Below are 21,055 nucleotides of genomic sequence, written 5' to 3' on the forward strand. Positions count from 1 at the left end.
TTGGACCCACAGAAGAGTTCAAGAAATGGAGTTCAGAAAGATTGCTTCAAGGTTAATTCATTAACTAGTGACAGCACAAGAAACCCAAGTGAACATTCATGCCTTAGTTTGGGGCCACTTATTGAGCCAGGCCTTGTCAAATCATAATATAACCCAACAAGTGGCTATAAAAGCTAATAGAACCCCAGGCTCCAGTATAGAAGTATAGTGACCTGACTTAATGGGGCTAATGGTTAGCTCTACTGTACTCTCCCCTGTTAGAGCCTGTTTGGGTTATTGTCTTTGTTTTGGTACTGTTTTAAGAGAGGCGTTCATGGACTGGAGAGCTTCCAAAGGAAGGACAGAAAGAGCAAAAAGGGAGGAGATCATGTCAATGAATTGAAGAATCTATAGATATTCTAAGGAGACAAGGTTTAGAACATGAGCACCAGCTTCAAATATTTAAAAGGCTGTCATATAGTAGCATGTTTAGACAAGTTCGTTATTGTACAAGTGGGTATAGAATTAATTAAAACTGTGAATCTAAAATTTTAAGGGAGCATAGAACATATTGAGAAATGGGCTAGCTCGAAAAGTTAAAAGACAGCAAAACTGTAAGATATTTAAACAGATGCTGCAAGACCTTTTGTTTTAGAAGTGATTTTTTTGTTTGAGGGATTTGTAAGAGAGGGTGTCATCTAAGAGCTCCTCGTTCTAAGATTCTAAGGCCTCTTCTGACTTAGCATGTACATTTTGATTATTTGATACAAATAGCAATCCATTTCTTACTATGAAAGTAGAAACTCAGTGTTTGGGGTTTGTATTTTCTTTGTTGACAGAGTCAAATCTGTAATTATGACAGTGGACTGGGCTTCTCTTGAACAAAGGTTATGACTTCACGGTGATAGGCTGAGGGTCAGGAGATAATGATCTCATGGAGACATAAAATTTGAAACACTCCATGAAAATGTTGAAAATTATTGTCAGAGTGCATTCAGTTAGGGCTCCCATCTTAAGCAAAGCATGGACACTGGTTCCCTTAATCATTGCAAGGCTTCTTTAAGGGACCCACAATTCTGTTAGGCATGTTGGGGAGGGGAGTGTAAAGGAAGATGAAATGATGTGGAAGGAATCAAGAATCAACAGGTTTGTGACATTTGAAATATACCTTCATTTTTATATGAAAGGTTTCTCTAGCCCATATTTAAGAAAAAAACATGTGATTTTTCTTTTCATGTGATTTTGGGGGTGGTTAGGGAGTGGGAAACCAAATACATTAGCATCAGGCCTCAAGATACAAAAGAATGTGTCACTGTGCTAATGAATTCACAATTTGAATGAAAATAATGGGAGTCAGAACTCCCATAGTAGCCGAGCAGTAATGCTGGTAATATTTGAAATGGGGGTATTGATTCAGCAAGTTCTGCAGAGAACAGCTTCTGTGGATGAGATTCCTGGTTCGTGAGGACTTTGAGATGAGCTCTGGTCTGATGAGAGTGAACTTTACCTTGAAAGACCTTAACTGATTTGCCCAAGGTCATGCAGCTAGTAGATGACACCTTGGATACAAAACCCAAATCCGGAGACCTAATCTTATACACCATGCCTAGTTCTTCACTTAATTTTATCTCAAGACCATCTCGATCCCCATGGCATCGGATGAGGAAGGGAAAGCGACTACAGCCTGGGTAGGGAGAGAATGCAGGAGAAGCCCCAGTGTGGGTGTGCGCTGGGTGGGGAGCCACGGCCCCACCTCTTTGCCTCAGTTTGGGTGCAGGTTTATAGTCTCTCTTCATACTGGGAGAGTTGCTTCTTGAACCATTACCCAGCTGTCTGCAATAAACAGGCCTCCCAAGTGTGGTGTCTTGGGTCCTAATCCTTGAATAATGATTATAGGTGGAAAGAGTCTCTGAGGCAATTTCTACTGAGCACTAGGAGTCCTAGAAAGGACCTATTTATTAAAAATCAGCCAACAGCAATTCCCTTCAACTGTCTTGGAGTGTTTGCTTCTTAAATATTCATGAAACCTGCACTGATTTCAGATTAACGATCTCCACCAGATGAGGAGTTCCTGGAATCTTGCATCTATGGTGGCATTTGGATTCGTTTCTAAGTTTCCCTCGTAATAGTTTAAAATCCCTTTGCAAAGCTTGTATTGCTTTCATTTACTGAAAATGAACAATGCCAAGGCAGGGCCCAAAGGACATTGAAAGCTCATTATAGTTCACTTCCTGAAACCATGGATTTGGTTATCCTACAGGTAAAATCACTTCCCTGTGTGTACAGGGAAGGTGTAGTGTTTCCTTCTCAGCACAGCTGTGATGTCTCTAAGGTGGTATCTTTACGGAGTGTTTGTTGAATGAATACATTCAGACAATTCTATGTCCCCAGTCTTCTTGTTTGGACTGAATTCGATTCTTAAAAGAGAAATGGAATCTAGGCGAAATATTCTGTACTAAATATCTTTAAATCGTCGCAGTGCCCCAAGACCAGATTCAATCTTTGATTTTAATCAAACACTCTCATAATTAAATTAAATGATCTAATGAGACATAACAAGAGGAACATTTTATATTGATTTTCATATTGGTAACATTTAAAACGATGCATATTTAGGAAGAACTTTGACATGTTTTTCCATCCCATTGTACTCCTTGTACCGTGGTGGCATATAAATACAGATACAATGAGGTTACTCCACTCCTTAAATAAAAGGCGTTTTTATAACGCACAGATTTTTCCAAGCAGGAAACTGGTTTTTCTCCCACCCTCTAAATTGCTCGTTACTAAAAGGAAAAGTATTTGTTCAGTTTTATTTCTCTCAATGCTGATGATAATGTGGCTGTAGATGATGTATAATCAGTTTTTATGGGTGATGTTCCCACAAAAGGAGTGGTTTCGAAGTGAAGGTGTTACCCTCTGATATTCAACGTTCTCACTTTGTCATATTAGACACTCATCCTGCTCTGTTTGTGGTTTCAAATCATAAGGAACTTATGTAAAATGGATTTCAAGCACTTGAGATGATAATGAGACTTTCGCATTTTTAACTGAAACTCTCTTGAGGGTTTGTGAGTTTGCCATGAGGAAGGATTCCTATGACAACACAGCAGCTTATTTGCTATCTGACTTTATGTTTTTCTGAGGCGTTCTTTCCTCGTAAGCAAGTCAGTCAAACTTGCCATAAAAGTTAGCACTGAGGTGTAAAAAGCCGATTTTTTAAAAAAGTGTATCAACCGCAGTTGAGTCATGAGAGAGACACCCCACGTTGAAGTGTGGGGTCGTTTCCCAGTCCATCTTAGTGCCATTGCTGCCATTACAAAAAACTCGGTTGTTACAAACCACAGCAAAACAGCTTTAGACGGTCAGTAGGATTTTTAATTGCAAAGATTTCCTCTGACGTGAGTGTTAATGAATGTCAAAGCAATAACATAAAAAGACATTACCAGTTTAATGATTGATAGAATAAGAAAAACACAAGGTCTTTTGTCAGATAAATGGCTACTGTTTGGTGTTCCTTTACCTTAGGAGTATCAAAAGTGATCTCCAGATAGGCAGTAATGGCCCAGGAGCAAAGGCAAGGAGTCGTAATGTAGCCTGTTATATAATAACCAAAGTAGGAAGGCTAATTAGTATGTGCTAGTATGCATACTTGTTTTCGCGTTGGCAACTTTGACATTATTTCAGATTTTGGGTTTCTTTGGATTCTTGGTTGAAAATTTCTATTTCTGACGATGTTAAACAAACACGTAAAATGTTGTGCTACTGGCTTTGTCCATACACAGGGTAAGTGTATAGCTGAAGAAAATGTAAATATTGCAACAAATTGCTAGAAAAGCATAGCTGGTGGTGTTTGGTTTAATACAGATGATGCTGTGACAAAATCCACGAGATGGTATGACAGCGTAACTTCCAATTGCCAAGTAATGGTCATCAGTGAGTTTTGTTTTAACTAACAGTTGAGATCCCTGGAGTGTCCAATATTTGTTATGACATGCTCTTAGCATGCTGAAAGAATTAATGGTGATACACACTCTAAATGATTAAAATCAATTTTACTCTACCTGTTGTAAATATGAGAAGTATCGTAGGTCAGTTCTCACATTCATGGCAGGAAAACACCCTTACGTTTCAAAAGTGCTAAACTGATTCTCGTTATGTGCTTTTCCTCACTCTTCTATGATTCTTATTTCACTAATTGTTTGTACATCAAGTCATTGCTTCCTCCTTGTAATTGACTAGCAAAAGCTGGTCAACAATGTTAGAAGGAGTTTTCAGGGAACCAGGCATGGATGTTAATTGCCAACTCTGCCAGTTTGGCCAATTGGTATTTGCTCAGAATGTCATGTGCCCACTGATTGTCTACAGAGAACTTGTAGGGATGTAATCTTGCTGGCAAATCCACATCTGATACAGAGTAACTGTGGCTTTTTAAGCAGCAGGTTTACTGCAGCTGTTGAAGGACCAGGAGGAGTGAACTTTCCTCTGTGCCCTCTGGCATGTCTTTGGCATGTTCACTCCCACTCACTCTGTTCTCCACAGATCTAGGAGTGTTACAAGACACTCCCACCCTGCCCCGTTGATTTTTTCAGGTCCTGCCTGCCAACTTAACCCAGGACCATCACTATGCACAAGGGGACAATGATTTCTGAGTCATACAGCCAGAGAAGAGGGCTGAGGGGACACATACCACTGGAAGAAAGGGTCTGTGTGGCTCTGGACAGAGAAGCAACACAGAATGACAGGGCTCAGCTTTCATTTTCCCCTTCGCTATCCAGATGCTTCACGTACTGGAACCTATTCCTGAGTGCGAAGGGCATTTTGCCTGAACAGAGTGTTGTTGAATCAGGCCAGAACAAGGCTAGCGTGGTTAGAATAGACAAAGCCAATATATTACTGTTACGTGAGAGCTGAAAGGCCTGAAAAGGAAAAAAATCTCACTTTCTTCCTCCTCTCCTCCATGAATGTACTTGTGGTTCAAGTAGTACTTGTTTTCTATTCTCTTTGTGCAGTCATTTATAAAGGCCTGTGAAAGGTGTTTTTGCTTTTTTGCTTTGTTTTGCTTTGTCTTGTGGGGGTGGAGAGGAGCACGGGGAATGTCCCAGGTAGAATTTACCCAGGAGCCGAGTAGTCATATCGACTCTAAGAAGGAGAAATAAAACTTTTCTCTATGTATTTGAAGGTGAATTAACACTGATATTCAAACAGTAAAACAGAGAGTATTCTGCTAGTTTATTTTACTTTACTGCAGTGTTGGTGTTCAGATTTTACGTAATAAAAGTGTTTCATTTAAGTAGTATAAGACCCATAGAACAAAGTAATTCTTTTTGGGAATTTTAACTTTCAAATACTATCACATTTGAAAGTGATAGTATACTTTTTAATGCATTTTTATAATTGCATTTTATCCTCTGAGGCATTTCTGATACTTCTTTATAATTTTAGCATAGCAGATTCAACTTAGTCCTTCTGTTAAAAATGTAGGTATTTGAAATTTGGGTATGCTGCCACCAGGTGGTGGCAAATCTTTTGAGTCATGTGTAATGATGGGAATTTTAAATTTTTTAACTCCTTTTAGATAAAAGTAGTAAAAATATTCCTTTAAACGATATCTTGCTCAGAATCCAATATATAAAATAGATAAAAGTCAGCTAAGTTACTATGGTGAGAATTAGATAGGAGTTTTAAAACCAAAAGCCTGTGCCCATCTTTTCTCTGAGGGTCTCTGAAGAACCACAGAAATGCAGTTTGAAAATATCAATCTCAATTGTAATGTGCACATTTTATCTGGGATGGAGATATGAAGCATTTCTTAAATTAAAAAAAAATAACTCGGGGCGCCTGGGTGGCGCAGTCGGTTAAGCATCCGACTTCAGCCAGGTCACAATCTCGCGGTCCGTGAGTTCGAGCCCCGCGTCGGGCTCTGGGCTGATGGCTCAGAGCCTGGAGCCTGTTTCCGATTCTGTGTCTCCCTCTCTCTCTGCCCCTCCCCCGTTCATGCTCTGTCTCTCTCTGTCCCAAAAATAAATAAACGTTGAAAAAAAAAATTAAAATAAATAAATAAATAAATAAATAAATAAATAAAAAATAGAAAAAAAATAACTAAGCTATTAAGATATCACCTTCTAGAGCAGGAAGGAGAAACTGGGAAGGTGCTTTTCAGAGTCAGGTGGAGAGGATGTTTGTCAGTCAGGATCCAATATGGTATGGTGAGAGGAACAGGCATGGACATGAGTAGAAATATACACCCAGACTGCTGAGAGCCCTGTCCAAACATCTCAGGCTCCATTTGGGCAGAATTAGAACATAGAGGAAATTCTGGAAGAAGGAGTGGGCCAGAGGATATTATTTTCCTGAGAGTGAATGATTGACTGAATGTCTTCAGGTCTTGAGATTCTCCATTTTCTAGCTGGACCTGGGGCCCTGGTGTGGGAGGTCATCATCTTCCAGACTGTCAAGCTCTGGCTTGTCTTCTTTCTGTTTTTCTAGTGCCTTCTGTCCCAGGTGACTAGAGAAGACAGCTCCAGAACAAACTACATATCTGCTTGCTTACCCACTCCTTACACTGGGTCTCTCCGAGGCTGCTGCTACTGCCCCTCATAGGCCATGTCTTGACTCACATTTTTGCTTTGTCTGTGACCACACAACTCCTTCCCACTTGATCAATACCTTAGTTACAAGCAATGTTTTTTTTCTGTCTTTGGCTATCTTTGCCAGGAAACACCTCCCTGTAGAAATTGCAAACTCTCCTGGAAGCTGTTTGTCTCAAAGCATTCTCTCTCAAAATATCTTTAAACACAGAACTTAATATAACCTTTGAATAGAGAAGTAGATAAGGTAAGTATAGTATAACTATCCTACAATACAGGAAACCAAGATTGTGGAGGGTTCCAAGGGGGGAAAAATCACTAACCAAACAAACAAAAACCTAAGAAACAGTTAATGGTAAATTAATAAAAGATATATACATGGGGTTGTGTCCTGATAAATCTATCGCCAGTTGAATATATCTTAAGTTGAAAACGCATTTAATACATCTAACCTACCGAACATCACAGCTTAGCCTAGGCTACCTTAAACATGCTCAGAACACTTATAACGACCCACAGTTGGGCCTAGTAATCTAACCCAAAGCCTAGTTTATACTAAAGTGTTGGATATCTCATGTAATTCATTGAATACTGTCCTGAAAGTGAAAAACAGGATGGTGGCAAGTATATGGGTTATTTACTCTTGTGATCAGACGGCTGACTATGAGCTGTGGTTCGCTGCCACCTCTAAGAATCACAAGAGAGCATCATAGTACATATTGCCAGAGCAGGAAAAGATCGAAATTCAAAATTAGAAGTGTGGTTTCTACTGCACGCATATCACTTTCGCACCATTATAAAGTCTAAAAAACTGTAAGTTGAACCACTGTAAGTCAGGGACCATCTGCATACATGACGAGATTCAGTAACGAGCTTCTAGTAGACATAATTGTCTATGGCTGAGAAGAAGGAAGATGCAATTAGTAAAACGGTAGGAAATGCAAATAGTCCTTGGCCCCTCAGGCTAAGGTCTCCACCTGAGGACTGCCATAGGGTTACTTCAATGATTCTCACCTGTTAGCTGGGGCCAGACACTATAGATTGACTGGTAGTCCATTCATTGATTCAACAAATATAAACTGAGTACCTAATACCTTCCATACTCCGTTCTGCAGTTTAGATAAACTCCATGTCCCCCTGGAGAAATAAAGATGGACAGTCAAGTGGGAAGGGTAGCACACAGAGGGTTGATATTCAAGAGAGGGGACAGAGCCTCTCTCAGAGCAGACATTTGAGCAGAGACCTGGAGGTGATGACAGAGTGAGCCATGGATTAGATGTCAGAAAAGACTTCTAGGCTAAGGGAAGAATAGCAGGGGCAAAGAGCCCAACAAAAGAATAGCTTCTTGTTCAAAGAACCAGTGACAACATCTCTAGGCTGGAGTGAATTAATGAGGGAAGGGTGGTGAGGCCAGAGAGGTGAGTGAAGCTTTTGGATTAAGTGTGAAGCAAGGCCAGGGGAACACCCGACTGCTGTGTGGAGGGAGAATGGACTGCAGGGTGAGCATGGGAGCCTGAGAGTGAGGTAGGAGCCTATTCTGGGAATCCAGGAGAATGTTGATGGTGACTTAGACCAGCACACGATGCTCCTGCCTAACTCTTCTCTCTGAATCTTTGTATACTCTGTTGATTCCTTCCAGCTAACTCCTTCTGGGATAGGTAGTTAAAAGACAAACATTAGCTGCATGTTTAATGGTCATGGAGGTCCCTACTATTGGTTATAAGATGGGCCTAGTTCTGAGGTCTTGTCCAAGTCACTTTACCTTGTGCTTAGGTGGTCCATGTACAGTCTTTCTCAGGTCTGACATCCTCTGAGTCCTAATTTTTGTGATTGAACCTTAATGAGCTCCACCACCCAAGGTGACCACAGGAGTAATGGAAATCATTAGAATGCCCCACATGCCTCTGAATTGAATATAATTTGATCCAGATCTTTTTTTTCCCACTCCCTGGGAGCCTGCAAACATTCTGCAATACCCAAATTCAGACCTTCCATCTTCTGTCACAATGATGTGGGGCCTCTGATGACAAAAGTGATCACTGGGTGGAGAAGGCCCCACCAGGAATCCCCTCCCCTTCCTGTACCCAACCTCATGTAGCTTGTGACCCTCGTGAGCTTTGTTAGGGCCCTCCTAACTGTTCGTTTGAATCTGACCTGCAGGATCTGAGAGATGTTGCCTGCACCTTCTAGGATGCAGAGCTCACAGTAGGATTCTGGCCTCTTTTTTAGAAAACAAAGAGTAAGGGGATATCCACAAACTCTAATCCTGTGTTTCAAGAAGGGAAAGTGAAGCAGCATTTCCTCCTTCCACAGTAAATAGATGCTGCTGATCTTTTACCTGTTCAATCTCCTTAAAAACACCAACTCAGCTGTCTAAGCCTTTGTAGTCCAGCTTAAGGGTCACGTTTCAGCCCTATGTACAAAAATTAGGCAAGAAATTTAAAAACATGAATCTGTTGAAATAAGTATCAGCTCTTTGGTTTTTGCCCAAAGTATGTGGCTCCCTTTGGCATTAGTCACATGATCAAAGTCTGCCTATTAGACACCTGATCTTCAAGGTGACACTAATTTAAACATGGAATCTAATGCCTGATGTGAAAACCTGCAGAATTGCCGTCTCCTCCCAAAACAAATAAAGCAAACTTTTGTTGGGTTGATGTGTAAGCCGTGCTTAAAAAAGGATTTCAGAAAGTTTTGTACACTGAAGGCATAAAATACAGCCCACTTTTACTATAGATGCTCTGGTGATGACTATATCAAATGGGTTCATTAACTTTCCTTTAAGTTTTCGAAATCTTGGCTTAGGTTACAAGAGAACAGATTTCCTTGGTTTTAATGTGTTCCATACCAGACATTTGCCCACTTGTAAATATAAACTGATCTCCCTGTCACTGGCACGGAGGATTGAGCATTTCTGAAGCAAGCTGAGGTAGCCTAGGAGAAATTTGAGAATTTCCTGAGAACTTAGAGGAAGGTATGAGCCAAGTTTTATGGTAATCGTATTTACTATTTAAATTAATAATTATTATCGTCTTATATGTAATGTTCTAATTAGTCATTACATATGTCTATTTCTCCCAGGACTTCAGTTATGCCTTGATAGTGAGTTGGAGGTTGAGTATTATGGAGAAAACCCTGGGGAGCCTGGCTTATTCAAGTGGGGGAAATGAAGGATAAAGAGTGATTTATTGACTATTTTTAAATAATGGGTTTTTCTCATAAAGAGGATGACGTTGGACTACCGTTCACAGAAGTTTGAATAATATGAAATGAGTTTCAACCGAAGGATGCAGGATTTAGGTAAAGTACACAGAAGGATTTCCTCGTAATAAGTGGAATTCAGCATGGATGGATTTCTAGGCCACAGAGGGGGGTGTGGTAGTAGAAAGGTGGCTGGTAACTGCCGAAAACATGAGGAAAGCACCCAAAGTAAATGAAAGCATGGAGCGTGAGTTATGATTTTGTTTGTTCTGATACATTCTACAAGCTGAACGTTTTTCATCAGGAGGTACCTGAAAACCACCCTCATATCCAAGCACAGCCTGTGCTCCACTGAAGGGGAGCCCACAAATAAAGTGGTTACTGCCATCACCCAGCCAGAAACCCCCAAAATGATTTTTGACCGTTCTCAAAAGGTGCTTATAGTATTTATGAGTCTAGAGATACTACTTTATTCCACCGTCATACTTCCATACAAAAATCAAGTGTCGGCATTATTAAAGTTTGTTGAGTCCCCCAATAGTTTCAAGAGTGTATTTCTTCATTTGCACGCACACTTTTTAAATTCGTATATGTGGCTGTCATTAGGAAGTTCATCTCAGATATGAGTACCCAGTTATGTAAGTTCAGAGATACTGTTTTTTAAATGTATTCTGTGTACATTTATGGACTGGACAAAGTAACTTTTTCTCATAGACTTTTAAGGGTTACGTATAAATTATGGTGCAATTCATCAAACACTTGCAATTGTGAGATCATACCCAAAGGGATAGCTAATAAATCTGGGTTAAATATTAACTCTTCTTAAAAGCGATTCCATTATGTGACATCTTTAAACATCCAAATCAACTTTTGATTTCAGTTTTTCTTTCCAGCTAATGTGTTTTTCCATAATTACCTTGAGATTTTCCCCCAGTGCATAAAGAGATTCTGTTAACATTTGAATATAGCATGTCTCCTCTTTTCTAAGGGAAACTTTGTGGGGGGGGAGGGCAGGGGGAGGCTAGTCTTTTATTCTGCCATATTAAGACTTCTGTGCTTTCCCCCAAAGTGTTTTGCAGGTAGGATCAGGGTTGATGTGCTTAGGGATAGAGATGTTGGCTTCTAAGATGTTGTCAAAGCACAGAACCCTTCAAAAAGGGCAAAGGCAATTCAAAATAGTTAACACAGCTTCTGGTGCTTCACTAGAAGGGAATTACATCCTCGAGGCTGACTCACGAAGTTACTTTTAAATTATATTTCGATCTGATGACTCCAACAGATTTTAACCTCCCTCAGTGGCAGGGTTTATTTTTAGTTTTCCATGTATGAGACATGAAGAAATGACTAGCTACATAAACCTTGAATGAAAAGTTAAAATTCCTGCTTCCAGTTCCTCAGCTAACTCCTCCCCCAACCCCTGTCTTAGCACTACAAAACTCAGCAGGTTTTTTTTTTTTTTTTCCCTTCCAACTGGTGATCATTTGATTTCAGTCTAACTCCCAACTGGCCAATATAAATGCCTAGAGAGAGAGGAGGGTTGCTTAGCCTGTCAGGAGTAGCTCAAGTAGCTGTTTGTTCAAAGAACTTGCTGAAGCAGAAACAACCCTTTTTGTTTTGAAAGCATGTTAATGTGATAATGAAATGCACAAAGCAAAGAGGTTCATCCATATAAATGGGTCATTTAAATAATGAGCAAGGAGGAAGGATGTGGTTTGGTGTCAGTACTGATTAATTAGGACATAAAAATAAATAACCATCCCAACATTGGCTGCCTCCCTTGAAACTTACTCTATTAGTGGGCAATGAAGTTAATGCAATTGACAGTATAATTACAGGTTAGTTAACAGAACAATCCATGAAGAGGCTCTTGCTTCTTTTATAGCTTTAATTAGCTAGATAGCGGCTCGGTTAATTTTCTCATCTCTGCTTTGCTGATCTTCTGGTTCTCATAGAGAAATCTAGTGTTTTCAACTAATCTCTTAGACTGTATTGGATGCTAGATATAGATATGTAGTATTGTGCTAAGTATTCAATTCAACCAGCTTCTATTAAAAGCCTACCATGTGACATTCACCGTGCACAAACATGCTGCTAAGTTTACAGATGTATATTTCAGGAAAACGCAAGAATGTTTACCGGTGACTTTATTGTACTATAATCCTTTTCTCTGGAATCTTTGCACCTTTCATGGGCAAAGTTCACATTTTCTAAGGTCTGATGCTAGTGGACTGTATTAAAGGTGATGGCGTATTGTCAAGTTTATCCCTTTACCAGAGAGGTAAATCTTGAGGCAACTTTATTCGCTCTATTTTACACAATCGTGGTTGAAGATAATGGAAGGTAGTTGAAAGTTAATATTCAACTCAACTTCAAATACTCAAGGAACACATACCTTGAGATCTATTAGCATCACTAGAAGTCATTGAGACTGCAGGAAGGACATTTGGAAAATACACACACTCACACATATACACACACATCAGGTTACAGGAAGCAACAATAAAACCCCACATAAAACCACTTGGGATTCCCCCTCACTCTCACAGTATACCAGTAAGTATAAATGTGATTTAGTTCAAAGTTTCTTGGCACTGTTAAATGATGGATCTGAGGTTGGTTTGGGCTTAGGACAAGTCAGCTGTAAGTTGGTGAATATTCTCAAAGAACTAATTTCATTCTGATAGAGGGAACCTTTTTAATGTCATTTCCAAAAGTCTATTTTACCCTTCCAGTGTAGATGTAAGTTTCTTATATTGTGAAATGAGAGAAGAAATCAAAATTGAATTGTGTTTTGGAGAATAAACAAGAAAAATGCTCTTCAAGTTGCAGCAATGATTGATGTCTTCAGGTCACTTCTCCAAGATCTACACTTTTCTAGATTTATTTATGTATTTATTTATCCATCCATCCTGCATATTCCCCAGGTTTTCAGTGCAAAGTAAATCACCAACATTGTTTTTGACCAAAACTTGCCCCTTTCCTCATTTTCTCTCCTTCCTTCTCTCTTTCCCTTTTCCTGTTTCTCTCTCTCTCGGCGTAAAACATGAAAAAAGCAGAACTTTCTGTTTTCTTCACAATGGTTCATTTGTATTCTCTGAACCCAAGACTAAGGCAAGTTCTAATGTCTTACTGTTTTATGTCACCACTGAGGTAGCAGTGACATGCTGGCTGCTGATGAATAAATATATTTATCTGGCGTCTAAACCTGCATACACTGTGAATAATGAGCACATGTTAACAATTACTCTAAATGTCCTGGATATTTTGTAAAACTTTTATCAAACTTAGGGTGGTTTATTGATTCAGTCAGAATCATGCCTTGGGCACAAAACATATTGTCATTTGGGATTCAACGTGGGCAAAATGGATGTCCATTAACATTTTAAACTCAGACACTAGGGTTTGGCTTCTGGAACCTTCTGAACAATAGTTCTCTCTAATATGTTCTTACTCTTCCTGAATAAAATAAAGCATATCCATTGGCAAATTTTCCATAGCCTCACCTTTTAGGATATGGTACATAGAAATTAGGAATGGAAAATCATGAATATGAAATTTGAACAAACACCAGCTCTGTGCATTTTAGGTAAACGTTACAACCCAGCACGGTGAAAACTCTCCACGCTTGTTTTTCAAATAAACGAACAAAAATCTATATTCCCATTTCTTTGGAGTTATGTTTTGTTTTGTTTTTTTTTGTTCTTTTTTGTAACATCAAGCCATTTTAGTTGAATGATACAGAAAGTCACTTTGAATTCAAATATAAAATAAGGCCATCCATCATGTTAACAATTTAATTACCTGAGTATATATTTTTCCAGCAAAAAAACCCATTATTTGTTGTGTATCTTATTACTGAGCCATTGCCTCGGGACATCTTGGCTGTCATCAAGCAGGCCTTGTGGTAAGAAATGGCGAGATAGGGAGCAGATAAGCCAGGCAGTCCTCTGCCTGCTTTCCAGGCCCACTCCGTTCCGTGTTTGCTTGAGGCTTCACCTGTTAGAGTCCCTGTAAGCTTTGTTGCCACAGTGAGATGGTGACTTGTAAAGGCAGCGAGGCGTGACAGAGAGAGTGAAAGGGTCGAATGAAATAGAAATGTGATATTTTCTATCTTCCGAGGGCCCAGGAAATAGGATTCTTGCTGCCGAACTGGGTTTGGCATTCACTATCACACTGAGTGTAAGAAAAGTCATGAGATTCATTGTTTAGGACTCAGGGAAGAGGCAAAGTAAGCAATGTGCTGAGTTTCTCTGATTGTTTGAGCATGTGCCTTCCCAGCGGTCATGGATTAAGGAATAATTTCAAATGAGGAGATTAGAATAAGGGAGGCAAAGTGGAAAAAGCAGTTTATGGGCCTTCCCAGAGCGCTGGGATTTAGGGGACCCCAGTCCCCCACCTTCAGGACTCACCAGGTGGTGAAAAAAATGTCTGTGATACAAGCCTGTTATTGTTTCCTCGTTTGCTTTTTAATTGCATGCCCTGACTACTGCAAATACCTATAACAACATACGCTAACCCATTGATGATACAGCAACAGCCCTATCTACTTTGGGGGTTTAGTGGGCATAAAGCGGTGAGGAAACTTTTCCTGCTTTTATGGTTTTATGCAACATGATGGTTGACAGTTTTATTTTGGCCTGCTCCCTTGCAGCAAGCACTGTCAACTGAGGAGGACAGAAAACAAAGACCAGACTTCAACCAACCATTTGTGCATGCTGCCTGCTTCCTGGCTGGATAATGTTACAAGCAAGAAAGGTGTTCTTACTAAGGCTCTGAATTGAGGATAATTCTTGCGTTTCAGAGCAGAGGCCTGATAACTGATAGGGACAATAGGACTTGGTCTACGACTTTGGGTATGAATCTTTCAGGTATCAGGCACAAGCTGCCTAGTGGAAAGCATTTGCTTCTGAACCTTGTCTAGGTGACCCTACTGGGTCTCTCTCTCTCTCTCTCTCTCTCTTAACTTTGGGACACATAATTCAAGAAATATGCTCATTCCACATCTTGCCTGGAGAAGAGCTGCTAATTACTTTATGGTTAAACAAATGCATGGAACTTTCTTTCAAGCAGCTTTCGCTGGAGATGATTCACCCACTCTGCTGCTGCTGAGAGAATTCCTTGATAACTTTACAAATGCATCTGATTTTCACAGTGTACGCATGTTTTCATAAATGGAAACAAATAAAACAGTAGGCAAGGGCTTTCTCAAAAGGCTTGCCAAGTACATTAAACACACAAAAGTACATTCGCAGTGAAAGTTGGTTGAAAACAGCTGCTTTAAAGGATTCTGGGTGAATGCAGTTAACAGCATCATCATTATAAGGCCTGAAGCAAACGTGTTACTGATTACACCCCATTAAGAAATTGGAATGTGTTCCCCCAAGGAAACACCACAGCACATGCTATTTGAAAATAACAATCAACTCCAAAACACCCGGCTAAGACTTGCTTACAGATTGCGCACAGCCTATCTCTAAAGATAAAACTCTCAGGGAAATGAGAGTACATCTTATCTTAACCAATGAGAGTATGTGTAACAGTATCGTTTGAGTGGAGGTTTCCTCAGCGTCTTCCCCCTTTTCCCCCAACCTGCTGGTGCTCTGCCTCAGTCCTGCCCTTGGTGCAAGTGGCACAGAAGAACAGATACGAGGGAAGGCTGGGGTTCGGTTTGCGATAGCCTGCAAATCCAGCTGTCTGGTTTGTGTGAGTGTGAAACGTGGTGTAGTTCTAGGTCAGCTCCTTCTAGAATGTGTTTGCCCTCGGAGCACAGAGTGCCCTTCAGGGTGGCGCAGAAGGCTGTGGTGGGGTCTGTGGGATATGGAAAATTTAATAGGGACCATGGGATTTCTGCCCCGAGAAATAATGTTCATGTGTTGAAAAGGCACTGTCAGAATGCCACGTAAGTAGGGCCTGCCGCATGTCTGCGGCTCGCCTGTTACTGTTCGGCTTGTGTCTGTGCTGTCTGTCTGCCGTGGCCCTGAAGGGGCTCTACAAACACTTTTCATAATGGCCCAGAAGCCTCCCAAGGGCCCTTGGGGGTTAGTCGGGAAGGAATTTAAGTCCAGTACTTGGTCAGAAAAAAAAAAAAAAAAAAAAGAAAAAGGCTTTTTCACCCTTTCTCCACATCTGAAAGAAGGGTCAGATTTCTCCTCGTGATGAAAGAGTCACTGCTGGGGACTAACCTCCTTTTACAGCGTGGGGCCGCTCTGTGGGTCGAGTTAGGAAGGGCAGTCTCTCCTCTGCCACTGCCTGCAAGGGAGGGCCACTGCCCCAGACGGTGGGGAGCACCCCAGTGCCCGCGGAAGTAAGGGTGTCCTTATGTACACACTCGGCAAAAATTATAGCAGGGCTAATATAAAAACGATATGGTTATATAATAAAAATTTTGTGGTCATTATTTCACTTGTGTGAGGCACATTCGCGTCCCTGCAGTGGGACTTTTGATGAGCTCTATAACGTCTGTGAACCCCCGTGTCCTTATTTTTTTTAAAGAGCTTATTTTTATAAGACTTGTTTTTATAATAAGATTGAAACGATAACCTTATTTTATAATAAGACCTACCATCCACAAGTTTTGTGAGCAGCATATACTGGGTAGGTAGTGTTAGGGAGATCGATTGATTAATCGATTCTTGGGGATCATTTGAGGTTTCAGATTGTGAGAGAAGCCTAATCGTCTGTGGATGGGGGAAGGGTTCCTGGGAAAATCCTTCTCCCGCACACATGTGAAACTTAGAGACACCAGGGATAAGTTGAGGCGAAAATAGACTTTTTCAGCTAGAGCATATCCCTGCCCAGAGTGAGCAGTGATTCTACTCTGAAACACTCGAGATTCCCAAGACTTTGGAGGGGACTGCCAGAATGTGACCTAAGGATTTCTGAAAGCCTAGCACATACCAGATTATAATATCCATGAGCTTTAGGGCACCGTAATGCAGCTCCTTATGTGCAAACTAGCATTCGCCTTCCTTTCTTGCTTGCTCCCCAAGTGGGGAAACTGTCTTGGTGGGGGAGCGCTGAATTCATCAGAGGAATCTGGTCACAGAACCTGGCACTGGCATGTGCACCTGAAGGAACTGTTGCTAATGGGGACACACTTTACAAAGCACCTTTTGTCTAAGCCGACAGTGAGTGTGGGGGAAACTAGGAGAAATGGTGATAAGTTTATTACACCAAAACTTTGATGTAACAGATAAATATATTATTGATAACACTGCAATCGTGATTCTTAGGAAATGTTTTTGATAACGTGACACAAATATTAGTATTACCAACTATCAGTAGAAGTCATTTGCCACAAGGAAAATACAGTTGATTCTGAACAAAGGAAATGGTTGTAGGTGTCAGCTGTGAGGCCATGTAACTATGTAACTGTGTCTATCGCCATTTCCTTTTTCAATGACTTATGGGCAAGGTAGATAATTTTAAGGAACCTGCAATATTAGTGCATTTAAAAAACTATTTGATCATTTATAGTTAATTTATTGCCCATTAAAAAAGAGAGGGAGCCCAGTAAAATTGTACCCAGAGAATCTCGAGATGAGAATACAATTAGATGTTTCAGATGGCCAAATGGAAGTAAGCTGGAGGCTGTTTCTTCCACATATGAATTTTATTCTGTTTTATTGTTATTAACTATTAGTATTATTTTAATAATCAAGATCATTCATTTTTCTCCTCTGGCAAACAAGCTATTTTCTTCTTTTATTTTAAATATATTTTTTTCTATTACATAATCTCTCCCTTCATCCCTCATTCTTCCCTTTTCTTCTCAATTCTATTATCATTTACTAAACATCTGCTACGTTCTACGTACAACTTAAGTTACCAGAGATATGAAGAGAAAATAGATTGAGTCTTATTCTGAGCAACTCATATAATTTCTTTTGTTCAAATTCTGGAGGTGATTGAAGTAATCCTATACTCTGGATACCTTTGTTGCTGTGGGAAAAACATTTCCTCATAGACTTACTCTAAAAGAGGGGTCTCTCAAGTGGGTGTCCATATGCCAGGGACTATAGAAAATGATCTATTGGGCTACAGAAAAAATATTCAGACTTGTTTCTATTATTTTACTGTCATAGTTTATATTTGGATTTTTAACTATACATATTAATATTATTTTGTCATATTATGTGTGTGTGTTAGTGCAGTAGCATAGTGAATTTTTATATATTTTTATTATTATATTTTATGTTATTATATTATTTTTTATATATTTATAAATAAATATATACATATTTGGGAATCCATGCCCAACAATTTTTTTTTTTTTTTTTGGACAGGGTGCATGATAAACATTTGAAGGCTACTGTTCTAGATTATATTCTCCATGAAAGCAGAGAGCCTCTCCATGTTGTTCGGCCTTTCACTATGAGTGACAGTGTCTGACTCGTTTGGGCACTTAATAAATATTCAGCAGAAGAATGAATAAATGAATGAGTAAACCAACAAGTGGTTTCTGTCCCAACAAGTGGTTTCTGTCCCTTTCCTTCAGAGCTGCTGAATCAAAAGCTGCCCACCCTAATAAACTCATTAACATGTAGCAATGTGCTAGATAGCATATGCTTTTAAAAAGACTCTTAGGTGGAAATAGGATCTTTTCCCTAGATTTGCATCTAATTGTGCATCTCTGTGGCACCACACTTAGAGGGGAAATCTTCAGAAGGGGATAGAGACTTGGGATTCCTTCTGACATACCTTATGGGCAACTGTGCATGCCACTTAATGCTTGGTCTTACAAATAGTGAGCTGTGGAGGGGCTCCTGGGTCACTCAGTCGGTTAAACATCTGACTTCAGCTCAGGTCAGGGTCTCACTATCCATGGGTTCCATCCAAGCATTGGGCTCTCTGCTGACAGCTCAGAGCCTGAAGCTGCTTCAGATTCTGTGTCTCCCTCTCTCTGCCTCTCCCCTACTTGTTCTCTTTCTCTCTCTCTCTCGCAAAAATAAGTAAACATGAAAAAAAGTTAAAAAAGAAATAGTGAGCTGTGGAGCCAACCCTTGAAGGAACCTGAAGAAGGTCATCTGGTGAGTCATTGATTCCTTCCCAGGTGGGACAATGCCAACAAATGGGTTTGTACTCTATATTAAATGATCTCCACATGCTCCTCCAGAAACCTAGTTAAGTGCTAGAACATTCTGGCGGCTTTTTTCCCTGCAAATTTCTCCTTTTTACCATTACTATATTTAGGTTTCAAAGAATTCTTTTTATAAATATATAAAGCATATGATTTTGTTTTGAGACCAGATGATCACGATGATAAAATGACCTTACATCTATTGTGTATCATACTTCAGAGTTCATGAAGCATTTTTACACTGATTATCACATCTAACTTACAGCCCATCAGTATATCTTTCCTGATTTTATGGAGAAAACAATGGAAATTTTAAGAAGTAAGTGACAGAACCAGGGCCTTGATCTTTCTAAGCCCAGAGATGTTTCCTTTACATCGGTACTCCTCTGACCATAATGTGAATACAGTTTCCCTGTGGATCTTGTTGAAATTCAGATTCTGATTCAGCAGTTCTGGGGTAGGAACTGAGAGTCTGCATTTCTAATAGGTTCCTAGGTGATGCTGGTGCTTTTATCCACAGATCATACTCTGAGTACCAAGATTCTGCTTCATTACTGGTTCCTATGTGATATGATTAAAGATGGCCTTGTTGAGTAGCTTAGCGTACTATGTTTAGGATGCTCAGAGCAAAAGTTTTGAAAATGGTTAGCACTGCTTTTCAGCTAGGTCATCACAACAACCCAGACTTTGGCTAGCATCTCTTCACTGCCCTCAGCTTTCCCCGCTGCCATCCGTCCTTTTGGTCCAAAACACAATCTTACCATGCCATTGTCAACTTTAAAGGTCCATGTGGTGCTCCATTTCCAATAGGATGAATTGCAACTTCTGAGCACAGCAAGTGTGAGGGCCTTCATCCTGCCCCTTACCCTGGTACCTATATCTCCTCCTGCAGCCTCTACCATGGCCACACCCCTCCCCGTCCCCATACGCTATATTCCATCTACCCCAAATATCTCACACTTCCCAAATATAGTATGCTTGCTCTTTTGCTTCCATGGAATTTCATTTCTAAATCTGTTCTAGTTCTTTACATACTCATTAGTTTATAAACTTCTCTCGTTAGGTGGAGAAAAGTTTATAAACAATTGTGTTTATAAACTTCTTACAAGAGAGAGCAATGGGGTGTTAAACTGTCTGGTGCATGTATGTGTGTGTGTGTATGTGTGTGTGTGTGTGTGTGAGAGAGAGAGAGAGAGAGAGAGAGAGAGAGAGAGAGAGAGAGAGCTGGAACTGTTTCTTACATCATAAGCACACAAATATTTGATGAATGGATATACTAGATGCCTGATACACCCACAATCATGTTGGATTAATATGTGAAGTTGGTGAATAGTTATGAAACTTGAAAGAGAGTGAATTAATTAGGCTCAGATATTGGCCTGGATTTCACAACAAATTGTTCAGTCTAATGATTTTATTATTAAAGAAATAGATGAAAATTGCAGACATTGTAGAGCATTTATTTAGCTTGTCTTGACCAGTGAATGGCGTATTTGGAATAAGAGAGAAGGATGTCTCTAGGTCTAGATTGTGCCTTATTCTGTGGCCTGTTCCAGAGATTTTCCCCCTTCCTGCCAACTTGATTTCATTCTGAAGAGTTATAGTCTGGGTGACTTATGGTTGATAATGATAGCTGCCTCATTTGTCTTTTTCCCTTCGGCCTCTGTTCTATAATTTCCATCTATGGGACTACTATTCATTTCAAAGACATCTCTGTGGAAGAACTTTAAAGGGATGGCATTTTAAAAAATCTAGACTAACTCATACCAACAATAAAGCACTAGCCTTTGGTTTTGCAAACAAAACAGAAGAGCTTTTGCCTTTTGGGAAGCAACAGAAATGTCAGCCTTCAAAAGGGTAAGATTGTTCTTTTAGAACATCAGTATTATATTTTGGTGAAGACAAGGAACAAAACAGCATCATCAGGCAAACTTATTGCTAGTTAAAATGTAGATTGAATATTGAATAAGATTCATAAGGTGTACTGAATAAGTAGATATTAACTAAATAGCGTTATCTTTGATTACGTTATCATGGAACAAAATTATATGTATATACAGTTATAATTTCACACCCACAAACACATATCCATGTGCATAGACACCTGTGTAAAATATCTTCAATTTTGCAGAATAGAATTCTCTAAACTTTCTGTTATTAGAGATCTAAAGGGCTTTCTTTTTCTTCCTTTTCTCTTCTTTTTGCT

At 39.8% G+C, this 21,055-nt stretch overlaps 1 protein-coding gene across 8 annotated transcripts in view; it reads left to right on the forward strand.

Annotated features, from left to right (window-relative positions):
* The window catches only part of MECOM (MDS1 and EVI1 complex locus), a 562,907-nt gene that overhangs the window by 354,406 nt on the left and 187,446 nt on the right, over nucleotides 1-21,055 (forward strand). The window lies entirely within an intron of this gene.

The sequence above is a fragment of the Leopardus geoffroyi genome, chromosome C2 (genome assembly GCF_018350155.1).
Source record: "Leopardus geoffroyi isolate Oge1 chromosome C2, O.geoffroyi_Oge1_pat1.0, whole genome shotgun sequence".
NCBI lineage: Eukaryota > Metazoa > Chordata > Mammalia > Carnivora > Felidae > Leopardus > Leopardus geoffroyi.